The sequence below is a fragment of the Artemia franciscana genome, chromosome 17 (genome assembly GCF_032884065.1).
Source record: "Artemia franciscana chromosome 17, ASM3288406v1, whole genome shotgun sequence".
Taxonomy (NCBI): domain Eukaryota; kingdom Metazoa; phylum Arthropoda; class Branchiopoda; order Anostraca; family Artemiidae; genus Artemia; species Artemia franciscana.
This window is the reverse complement of record NC_088879.1, coordinates 10,691,170-10,701,843: the sequence shown is the minus strand read 5'-3', so window position 1 is coordinate 10,701,843 and position 10,674 is coordinate 10,691,170.

The window sequence follows — 10,674 nt, the reverse complement described above, 5'->3', positions numbered from 1 at the left end:
TAAAAAGCGTGTCAGTGTGAATATTAGATTTTAAATAACATCAAATAGCTCTCTACGATATTCCAGTGCCCTGCCAATTCTGGAGAAACAAAACCGGAAAAGGGAGACTTATCAGTGTTTCCGGCTCTTTTAAAAGTTCCTGGATTTTTTTTCCATAAAAGTTGTTACTTTTAATTTGAATAATAGCTATCATTCCTGAATCAGCATTAACGGTATTTTTTCTTATTAGATAAGTTTTTTTTTTAGCGTATCTAAGATTATGGTTGTATGGGCCTTTTCTGCACTGGGGTGCAGCTGTTGCTGCAATCATGACCTTCATGTGTTTGTGTCATTCATGACCTTTCAGGCCTTGGGCATGAAAAATTCTGCTAATTTTCTAATATATGGGACAGATGGATAAGTCGTTGTTTTTTAGACGGGGTAAATATTTTTACATCAAAGCGGAATAAAAGAAAAGACACAGAAATTAACCAAGCAATAAAGGCCATTTCATTCGAGTTAGCTTTTGTCACTTACTACCAAACGAGTTTAATCACATTTTATTGTTATATTGTTGATTTGAGGAGGGTTGAGCTGAATTTGGTTGATTTGAATTGGGTTAAGGCAGCCAGGTTTGGGGTAAACAGGGGTTGAGTTTAATGAGGATTGAGTTAAATGAGGGTTGAAACAAATGGGGATTGATTTGTCCAAGGATTGATATACACGGAGGTTGAGTTGATTGAGGGATAGGCTGAATATGGTTGAGTTACATGGTTGTTCAGTTGAAGGGGGTTGAGTTGCACAGTATTAAGTTTTACGGGGTTCAGTTGCACGAGGGCTCCATTAAATTGGAGTCGAGTCGCATAAGGGTCCAGTTGCACGGGGTTCAATTGCACGAAGGTTCATTTAAACAGGGGTTGAGGTCTAAGAAGCTTCAGTTAAAAGAGTCCAGTTGCATGGAGGTTGAGTTGTATGAGGGTTCAGTTGTAAGGGGGTTAAGCCTCTTGAGGATTTGGCTACACGAGGGATCAGTTGGATTGGGGTTCAGATGCACCTTGGGTCAGATGCACGAGGGTTCAGTAGAAAGGGGTTTGCTTACACGAGGATTCAGTTGCAATCCAACTAATGTTTTTCGCTTATATACAGAAAACTTAGAAGATGACCTAAAAATAAATATTGGGTTAATGGCCTTTGAAGCTTCCTACAGGCAAATACACGTGAAACTTCGAATAGCAAAATTTAAACACCACGAAGGAGGCCTCAGGATTGTAGAAATATTTTGATGGGAAATGGCCCAAAATTGGCTAGGAACTACTGGTCTAGGTAAATATGATTTTAAGGAGGGGATCTACAATATAAAATAGGACCCAGTAAAATGTTTCCAAGAAAATATCCTTCTTTCATTCCCTACCTTTTCCCGAAGGCCATGTCTTGCTTTGTTAGTTATATCTTAAGACATGGAACTGTAAAATAGTTTCTTCGGCCACCCATTCAGAATAAAGTGACCAAAAAAAACGGTACTTCTGGGCTATTGGAAAAATTTGGGAATTACGCTTAGGTTACCTTTCAGAAAACTGGTTTCATAGCTACAAAAACAAGTGATGGATGATACAACGAAATGGACTTGTGTAATTTAGGGTATATATTTGCATATTAAGTTTGGGGTTAGGGCTAGCCTAGGTTACGTTAGGTTGGGTTAGGTTTCCATAATTTTGTTTCTAAAGTATTCTTTTACTACCCTGCTCTGTTATCAAACACTTCGTGGTAACGAACTGTAGTAAGGAGCGACCCGGCTACAATAGTAACCGAAACTCTAATAAATGGAATTTTGATACCAATAATTACACCAAAAGAATCGCATTTTAATGTTGATTTTAAATATATAAGTTTCATCAAGATCAGTTATACCTATCAAAAGTTACGAGCCTGAGAAAATTTGCCTTATTTTAGAAAATAGGGGGATACACCCCCTAAAAGTCATACAATCTTAACTTAAATCACACCATCAGATTCAGCGTATCAGAGAACCTTATTGTAGAAGTTTCAAGCTCCTATCTACAAAAATGTGGAATTTCGCAATTTTTGCCAGAAGATCACGGTTGCGTGTTTATTTGTTTTTTTGTTTGTTTGTTTTTTTTCCCAGGGGTGATCGTATTGACTGATTGGTCCTAGAATGTCGCAAAAGGGCTCATTCTAACGGAAATTAAAAGTTCTAGTGCCCTTTTTAAGTGACCGAAAAAATTGGAGGGTACATAGGCCCCTTCCCCCGCTCATTTTTCCCAAAAGTCACCAGATCAAAATTCTGAGATAGTCATTTTATTCACCATTGTCGAAAAACCTAGTAACTATGTCTTTATCCCCTGGGACGACTTACTCCCCTGCAGTCGCCGTGGGAGGGGCCGCAAGTTACAAACTTTGACCTGTGTTTACATATAGCAATGATTAATGGGAAATGTACAGACGTTTTCAAGGGAACTTTTTGGTTTAGGGGGAGAGTTGATGCAAGGGGTTACGTGGGAAGATATTTCCATGGAGAAACTTCTCATGGGGGAAGAGAATTTCAATGAAGGGGGGACAGGATTTTCTTGCATTATTTGAAAAAACAAGGAAAAAAATATGAAATATTTTTTCTACTGAAAGTAAAGAGCAGCATTAAAACTTGAAACGAACAAAAATTATTACGCATATGAAGGGTTTACCTCCTCGTTATACCTCACTCTTTACGTTCAAGTATTTTTAGTAATTTCAATTTTAAGGATAAGAATAGGTCATTCTTAAGGAATTGGGAAAAGATTTCAGCTTTAGTGTAAAGAGCAAGATATCGACGACGGTTGAACCCAGAGGCGCCATTTGGGCCAAATTTTGGGGTGGGCATGAACACCATCTGCTCCCCCCCCCCCCGATTCACTTTGTGTCGCGTAAGAAAAATCCGGGTTTTGGCAGCCCATAGATCAAATATTCTAAGTAAAAATGCATTTTCAGCACCCGTGTGTTGCATGGAAATGTACTGCAACCAAATTTGGAACTCAGCCACACTGACCTCTAAGATTAATTATAACAACGAGGAATACGATCAACGAGGTTAAGTGATTAAACTGAAAGGGGAAAATTCAGCCAGACTACAGGCTGGCATTCCTCAGCAAAAAATTTTTTTATTTAAGTAAACAATACGTCGGTGAAAGTAACATTCATTGTTATGCTGAGGGTTGTAACTAAAATCTCAGTGTCCCTTCAGCAGAAATCTTCCAGATCAAATATGTTTACAAAAAGGAAAAACATAACATGAAAAAAATATAACAACATTCAAGGTAACAAGGGGAACCGCCAAACTTTCATCTTTGCAAAATCGTCAACAAGCTGGTTGTAGTCCAAATTTTTTACTAAATCCTTCTCTGCAAATATCAAAAGGAGATGACTGAGACAATCATCTCCTGTTGTAGATCGCAGGTAGTTTTTCAGTATTTCTAGGCTAGAAAACAAACGCTCATTGCTCGCTGTTGTCTCAGGAAGTGTGGCAGCAATACGAAGTACTTAAATTACTTCAGACTAAGCCACTGGTAATGTCTGAAGATGGTCGACGATGTTTAGAAAGTTTTCCGGCTTTTTCTCCTCATTGAGCAAGAAACACTTTGCAATACCAGCTTGAGATTCGAGAAGAATGCTGTTGATATCCAGCTCGCCGTAAAGAGAAGAGAAAAGCCTGAGCAGCTCTGTGTCCATAAACTTGGTTGAGCTTGGATCAAAGGCTTTGAGCGTACTCAGCACTGGCAAGTTATCTGTGAGCCTTCTGTCAAATTTGACTAGTAGACGGTCAAAAGTATTAAAGTATTCTTGCTTCATTTCATCCGCCAAAGTAGTAGTCCAATTTCCAGATTCGATGAAATTCTTTCCTAGCTTCAAAGCTGTCATAAATTGCTTCCGATGCTTGGTGATCTTTTGAATTCTTCAAGGTTGTCCTTTCTGACCGACAGAGGAGGGTCTAGTCGCGGGTCCATTCACAGCAGGTACTTCAATTTCGAGTTCTGCTGCAAACTCTTTAGCCTTCTTGAAAAGCGATACAAATGAAGCATCTGAACGCAGGTCGGTGAGTTTGCGTCTTGTGGCCTGAATTAGGGTGCGTGATCAAGAAATTACCAAGTCGACGACGACGGCATGGAGTTGCTGAGACAGCGATTTTGTCACTCGCGTAATTGCTTTTATGTAGTGCAATTGGAAGATAACAAGGAACGATTCCATCAAGAAATGATAGTCCAGAAACTGACCTATTTTAGTCTATCAACTTAGAGGAATTACTGCAAATATTCAGAATTTATAATATTAATATGATCATCTAGGAAACGGGCATTTGACAGAACTTGAAAATTAGATTATGTATCTAACCTGCTTTCAAAGTCTACAATGGTTAATAGCAAATAGTGTAATTATTATGGCCGGCAAAGGACCCTTTTTGGTGGAAGCTTGGGCCCTCTAGAAAATCTGGGGTGGGCATTTGCCCACCCCTGCCCCCCCAACTGGCGCCTCTGGTTGAACCCCCTCATAAACGAAATAAAAACATACGAATGTAGAAGTTCGTTACATAAGTTAATTCGTTAGTTACGTATATTTTTTACCAATAAAAACGTTTGTAAAAAATTAAAGGCTCTGTTTGCTTTTTTTAATAATCCAAAAATTGGAGGGCAACTAGGCCTCCTCCCTCGCTCCTTTTGCTGAAAATATTCCGATTAACTGCAATTAATTAATATGAAAACTTCGTTTTAATTATTTATGTGTGGAGGGCCAAGATCAAAACATACATTAATTCAAAAACGTCCAGAAATTAAATAAAAAAACAAGTTTTTTCCTAAATGAAAGTAAGGAGCAGCATTAAAACTTGAAACGAACAGAAATTACTCCATGTATGACAGAGGCATTTCCTCCTCAACGCCCCTCTCTTTACGCTAAAGTTTCTTACTGTTTTAAAAATAGAGTTAAGAGAAAGAGTCAATCTTGAATATGATGTCCCAGGAAGGTTTTTGAAGTACCTCGACTCCTTCTCCTTCTAGAGGGCATTGACCTTTGATTACCTTTAAAATTCTTTTTGTTTCAAAGTAAAACCTTGCAAAACAGATCTTCTGCCTAAATGACAGGCAAGAAAAGCAGGCTATTTTCAGCTTCACAAATTTGGTTAAATATAGCACAGTTCATATTATTGACTTACTCAATAAAGTGAACATACCACTCGATGCCTTTTTTGTGCTCTTTACGAATATAGTAATAAAAAGTCACCAGTTAATGCACATATTTATGTGGGGGGGGGGAATAAATTAAGAATTTCTACAATTTCAGAAGGTTATCCATTCCAGTACCCCTAAGAGGTTCCGGTGATCGGCTAGTGCTGGGGTGAAAGAGTGAGAAAAATTACACTCCATAAATGACAATAAAATTGAATTTTGGTGCACCCAATATGATGGTGCTGTCGTGAGGAAATCATAAAAAGAGTGTCAATGTGAATATTAGATTTCAAATAACATTAAATAGCTCTCTACGATATTTCAGTGCCCTGCTAATTCTGGAGAAACAAAACCGAAAAAGGGAGACTTATCAGTGTTTCCGACTCTTTTTAAAAGTTCCTGGATTTTTTTTCCGTAAAAGCTTTTACTTTTAATTTAAATAATAGCTATCATTCCTGAATCAGCATTAACGGCATTTTTTCTTATTAGATAAGTTTTTTTTTTTTTTAGCGTATCTAAGATAATGGCCCCTATGGGCTTTCTCTGCACTGGAGTACAGCTATTGCAACAATCACGACCTTCAAGTGTTTGTGTCTTTCATGACCTTTCAGGCCTTAGGCATGAAAAATTCTGCTAATTTTCTAATATATGGGACAGATGGATAAGTCGTTGTTTTTCAAATGGGGTAAATATTTTTAAATCAAAGCGGAATAAAAGAAAAGACACAGGAATTAACCAAGCAATTTTGGCCATTTCATTCGAGTTAGCTTTTGTCACTTACTACCAAACGAGTTTAATCACATTTTATAGTTATATTGTTGATTTGAGGAGGGTTGAGCTGAATTTGGTTGATTTGAATCGGGTTAAGGCAGACAGGTTTGGGGTAAACAGGGGTTGAGTATAATGAGGATTGAGTTAAATGAGGGTTAAACTGCAGAGAAGGTGAGTAGATAGGAAGTTGAAACAAATGGGGATTGATTTGTTCAAGGAGTGATATACACGGAGGTTAAGTTGAATGAGGGATGAGCTGAATATGGTTGAGTTGCACCGATATTCTGTTGAAGGGGGGTTGAGTTGCACGAGATTAAGTTTTATGGGGTTAAGTTGCACGAGGGCTCTATCAAACTGGAGTTCAACTGCATGAGGGTCCAGTTACACGGGGGTGCAATTGTACGATGTTTCACTTAAACGGAGGTTCAGCTCTATGAAGGTTGAGTTAAACAGGTTCAGTCGAATGGATGTTGAATTGTATGAAGGTTCATTTGTAAAGGGGTTCAGCTGCATGAGGGTTCAGCTACAGGAGAGATCAGTTGGATTGGTGATCAGGTACACGGAGGCACAGTTGCACCTTGGGTCAGATGCACGAGGGCTCAGTAGAAAGGGTACCACTTACACGAAGGGTTCAGTTGCAATCTAAATAATGTTTTTCGCTAATATAAAGAAAACCTAGAGGTTTTTTGCATATAATGGGTGGGGGTGGGGTTAGCCTAGGTTACGTTAGATTGGGTTAGGTGTCCACAATTTTGTTTCTTAAGTATTATTTTATCACCATGTTCTGTTATTTTTCATTAAGATTTACCTAGCTTCAATTCTTGGGTGTTTTGCCAGAATGACCAAGAAGTACAAAAAGATCTATAAATAAATACTTAATACATTGAAGGATTAAGTGTCTTTACTACGGACAGTTACTTGAAATCTCAACATGTCCCTTGGAACAAGACTGTTTCTAAAGATCCCATTTCGATGCATTTCCATGATATTGGCTTATTATTTTTTGTTTATTTCTCTTCTGAGAACTGTCTTTCTATTGCCCCTCAAATGATACCCCTGACTTCTGTCATTCTCAGCCGCTATCTCGTTTTACATCCATACTCCCTGTGAATAGGTACGTAGTGCAATGCTCTTTGTTAATTGAAGAACGATTGAAAACGTGATATGTCAATCTATCCTATTTATTCAGTGACCATGTCCCCCTTCACAACAGATAAGATTCATTTCGTTTGGTTGTAAGTTTTGATGTTTTGAACATCGGGGATAGAAAAATTTTCTTCAGTCGTTTTGCAGTTGTTAGACTGGACAGTCCGCATTAAAGTTTTGGGAAAAAAGTAAGTGAATGTAAATTCCGCTTTAATGTCGAATGGCTTTGCATTTTAGCTGAAGCACAGTATTATTGAAAATAATTGAAATTTAAATATGTAGCTTGATTATTTGATAGAAGGTTATGATCAAATATTTCAAAATAAGAAGATTTTAAATCCAAAAAGACTTTCAACTAAAAGTGTCGATGAGTTTTCGACTATATTGGAAAGTGGTTCAGCTAAGTCGAGAAAAAGTCAAAGAATGATAATCCATAGTCTTGAAACTAATTTCAAGAACTTGAGGAATAGTCTCGGCTATATTGGGATGTTTGGCCTATATGAAGCCCTAGGCTATATACGAGTAATTTGATTTGTTGGGTAAAATTCTAATTAATTGACTTCTTGCTATCTTGGAAAGGGTTTAGGTTAGGAAAATGAAACTTTCAGGGATGGGTCTACAGGCTAAAGTATGTCCCAGGAAGGTATTTTGAAGTACCTACCTCCACTCCTTCTCCCTCTAGAGGGCCCTGAACTTTGATGACCTTTGAAAATATGTGTCTTATAAATGTCAAACCGTGCAAAACAGATCTTCTGCTTAATTGAAGTACAACAAAATTGTGTTCAGCTTCATAACTTTGCTCAATCCCATTTTATAAGGTTTTAAAGATATGCAAATGCATTTCCTAAATTTCGAAAAAAACCTTGATATGGCTCAAATTCTACTCAAATAACAGGAATTGTATTTTCAGAACTAAAGGCAGAGAAAAAACAACTAGTTACTGAAAATTAAGGTAAAATGTTGTTTTGTCAAAATTTCAATAGGTATAAATGTTTCATGTAGGCAAATTTCAGGGCTCTCAAGAGGGAGAAGGAGTGGAGGTGGATACTTCAAAATACCTTCCTGGGATATACCTTAGCCTGTAGACCCATCCCTGAAAGTTTCATTTTCCTAACCTAAACTCTTTCCGAGATAGTAAGAAGTCAATTAATTAGAGTTTTACCATAACATTATTTATAGAGCGAAGCGTCCACAAGCCCCGCGAGCAGTGGGGCGAGGTCTGCATTTTATATTTACTCAACAAAGAGTGATAAAACTAAAATAAAAACTCAAATGAGGTATATTAAATAAATATAGAATATAGATCTCGCCCCGCTGCCTGCGGGGCTCATGGACTAATACGCTTCGCTCTATAGGTAATGTTACCTGTAAGCAAGCCCACATTACGCATTTTTAGTTTACCACATGGAGGAGGAGGGGTAACCAGAAATGGATGCGATTCTCTAATAATGACAAAGAAACAATAAGCGATCATCAGAATCTTGCTATATGCAGTAATACGCACTTTAGAGCACTTGGAACAAAAGTAAACATTTACGAACAAAAATATTGCATAGATTCCTAGCAAATTCCCCCAGTGTGAAAATTCCTCTGATAAGCCCATCATCTGGAAATTTCTCTTCCCTTAGAAAGTTTCCCCGTGATAAAACCCCCAACAGAAAATTTGTCCATCCTCCCACCCAAAAATGTATTCGTGCTTCCGAATAACAAATACTATGCGTAAACAGTGGACAAATTTTTTAACTTAGACTTTTCCCCTGGGGCTGGGGGGGTCATGTTTTATCCAAAGGCATATTTATTTGGCCTTTCAACTATGATTAACAGAATGGCTATCTCAAAAGTTTTGACTGGATGCTTTTTGGGAAAAGGGGTGGGGAGAGGTGTAGTTGCCCTCTAATCTTTTCGGTCCCTTAAAAAGGACACTAGAACTTTAATTTCCGTTCAAATGAGTGCTTTCTTGATATTTTAGGAGTACTGGATTGATGCGATCAACCCTAAAACAACAAACAAATAAACACATATCCGTGATCTTCATACAAAATATAAAATTCCAAATATGATAATGAATTTCATTTAGATTCGTTGACTTCTAGGGGGGAGGAGGGTTCCTCTTTTTGGAAAATCAGGCAAATTTTTTCAGGCTCGTAGCTTTTGATATTTGACACTAAACTTAATGAATCTTATTTTATTTCATATCAAAATGAGAAGGCCATTCCATTGGTGTATCTATTTGTATCAGAATTTCTTTTTTTTGAGTTTAGGTTACTATTTAAGGCTGGACGGACTCGCAAAGAATCTTCCTATACCTCCCATGTTAAACATTTGGAGTTTGCCTGACGTTCCTGAATTAGTGATTTTGGCGGTTTTTATGTCAATAGAAGTAAAAAAATCTGGTGAATATTTTTGCATAATCAAATCTTAAAGCCGACAATTATTTTTTTTATAATTCCAAAATAATTATAAAACCTGTTTTGGGTTTGCATTCTAGATTGCTATGCTTGACATTGTTGTTGTGGGGTATCAAAAAATAGAGCAAAAAATTTTCTATTCATCAATCAGAAGCTTTTTTCTATAATATATACCTCCTGGCTGCAGTCCCTTCAAATACTTTACATATTTGTGTTCCGAAATCAAAATTTCCCCTCAAAAGGTTAGATTGAGCTGTAATCGGAGCATTTAAGAATGCAAAAATTACACCAAGGGGCTAACCACTCGGATTGTTCAGGAGCGATTCAGTCAAGCATTATTTAGTTCTAACCTGTTTAAACAGAGTCTAGAGAAGAAGTAAGGTGCAGACACCAAACTGCCGGTTAATGAATATATAAGAAAATTGTATTGTATAAATAATTAAGGATAAGCTGCGTCTAATCCTAGAGATAAATTGAACACAGCACAAGGGCCGAATAAGAAGCAATGGTTTTATTTTAAAAAGATTGATCTATCGTTTTGGTTTAATTAAAATAATTCAGGACAAAATTTATGTATTGTAGTATAAGTACAATTTTGCATAATCTTCGTACTGAAATAAGAATTAAAAATATATAAAACAAGCTAATTAATAACTAATGAATGAAACAAAATAACTAATGAACGAAACAAAATGTCCCCAGAATATTTAAATTTGTTATAGCAAAACCCGAGTCTTGCTGTAGAACTACCAAAGCAAACTACAAAAGCAGTCAATGACCAGTCTCAAGTCCAAGGCCTTTCCGAGAAACAATCCCACCCCTTGGTAAATAAACCCCAATAAAAATTACCCATACTAAAGCAGTCAAATGACCAGTCTCAAGTCCAAGGCCTTTCCAAGAAACAATTCAACCCTTTAGTAAGTGAACCCCGATAAAAATGGTCAAAACCCTAATAAAGTTCTTGTTATTGACCACAGTAACATGGGAAAAAAAAGAAATATACGAGGGCTCCATTTGCCAAATGTGCAGGCCCATCGTGAAAAGTTGAAATTAAATTATCGGGCTAGAGGCAGACCGCGTTTACCAAAATATATGTTAGAAGACTTAACGGATGCTTCGGTTCACGACGAATCAAGTTCCGAAGGAATTGGAACAAATTC